The following is a 2,168-nucleotide window of genomic DNA, read 5'->3' as shown; positions in this document are numbered from 1 at the left end:
AACTTGTAGCCTATTGAGGTAGGAGCCTCCTGTGGGTTTTAGCCTACATAAAACTTATGGGAGTTGGAGCTTCCTTGCATGTTGTAGCGTGCAGAAAAACTGAGGTAGCAACCTCTTGTAGGTTGGAGCCTACAAAAATGCAATTGTAATAAAGGAGTAGGAGCTTGCCTTTGCATCACAACAATAACAAATTGTGGTTTTATCCCTTTATGGGTTTCCACTTATATATGGTGTCCATATGTGTTGATGTTATGTGCTTATGGATTACTTATTACTTGTTGTTCACGCATTTAATCTGCTTGTCATTATGTGTTAAGTTGCTCATTTAATGTTTTAATTAATCAATGAAAAGAAAATAATTTTAATGTCCATGAATGTACTAAATTGATTCACCCCCCTCTTAGTTTAGTCAAGTTTTCATCAATTGGTATCAGATCTAGTTCCTTTGGTGTAAGCCTAACAACTTGAAGGTAGACCTGGTTAAGTCATGGACTATCAAAGTGTTTTCGTGCTAAGTGCAACAAACTTTCATGAATGGAGAGATAAGGTAAAATATGAATTGATAGCTTATGGACCTAGTGTATGGAAGCTAGTATGTGATGATTATTGTAAAGACTCTCCCTCTGTACAAGAGCAATAGTGGAATGCTCAAGAAAAATGTGCAATCTATAAGAACATTCACAATAAATATCTTGATACTGTTATAAACGTAATATCTGCAAAAGCAATATGGGATAGATTACAATTCATGCATGAAGGAGATACTTGTGGTAGTAGTACAGAAAAAGAGAAGAGAAAGAGGAAGAAGAAAAATCCATTTCAAATGGAAAGTGTGTGTTCAATTGAATTAGACCTATGCATGTGTGAATGAACTTGGAAAAAGATTAGCTGAAGAACAAGTCAAGCTTGATTCAGACCTGACTGAAATAGAAATACTAAGGAATGAAAACAAAGATTTGAAGAAATTGGTGCAGATATGTGATGAAAGAGAGCATGAATACAAGGAGGAAATCATTAGCCTAAGGACACAACTTGAAGAAGCAAGAAGAATAGAAGAGGTAATGAGCAGACGACTGAAGGAGAAAGAAGAACAATGTGAAAGGTTAGAGGTTGAGACTAATTCAGCTAGAAGTGAGTTAGAAGAAAATAATAGATTGTGTAAATAGCTAGAAGAAGAGAATGTCTCCATGAAGAACTTAGAAAAATAAACACTACAAGGAAAATACCTTCTAGTAGAGATTATAACGAAGGTTTTTAGTGTTATAAAATTGGCAAAAATTGTCAAAAAAACATTTGTTTGTGATAGAAGATGTTTTAGCGATGATTTTAATGGAACTTCACACAACTGAAAAAATATGGGCAGTAAAAGGTTTCGGAACTTCACACAACTGAAAAAATATGGGTAGTAAAAGGTTTTAGCAATTTTATTTTTTTTTTGGCGGTGCGCTACATATATAAAACACATCGGGGTATCATACATAACTAAAAACAATGAGGCATTGAATGCAAAGAACATTGGTGCCTGAAACATATATTGCCCTAATGCGTATACATCAAAGAACGCCTCGGGGCATTCTTTTAAGGAACGACACTGGGTTACACAAAAAAATATTGCAAACCCGTTTCTTTTATTTAAACTCACAACGTTGATGCATATTGTTTGTATAAACGCATAGGTGCACTAAAATTATAAAAGGATCGGTGTTGTTAACTAGGGCTAGAAATAATATTTTGTAGGACCGGGGCATTAGTTCTATGAAATCACTAATACGTTAAGAATTGCAATGCACCGAGGCATTAAATGTTGTCAGACCAGGAGGGTAACTCCATGAATCTGATTGATTTTTCATTAAGATAGAACATGGATATATACATGGAGAGGGAGACTATTGGGTTTCATCTCCCAATGTCTCTATGTCTTCCAATTCCATTTATTTTACTATTTACAATATTTACATGGATTTACCTAATCCAAAAGATTAGGTGTCAACATTCTCCCCCTTAATCTGAAGGGATGTTGGTGAGTCCAAGCATCATTCTGAATCTTTCAAACTTTTCCCTTCCAAGCGCTTTGGTGAAGATGTCTACAATATTCTCATTTGTGGAATAATTTCATAGGTGGATTGTTTTGGCCTCAACATGATGCCAAATCAGATGATATTTTGTAT

Source organism: Pinus tabuliformis, chromosome 3_1 (genome assembly GCF_031772625.1).
Source record: "Pinus tabuliformis cultivar Carrire ecotype Pingquan chromosome 3_1, CPIR1, whole genome shotgun sequence".
Classification (NCBI taxonomy): Eukaryota; Viridiplantae; Streptophyta; class Pinopsida; order Pinales; family Pinaceae; genus Pinus; species Pinus tabuliformis.
Note: the sequence above shows the minus strand (reverse complement) of the source record.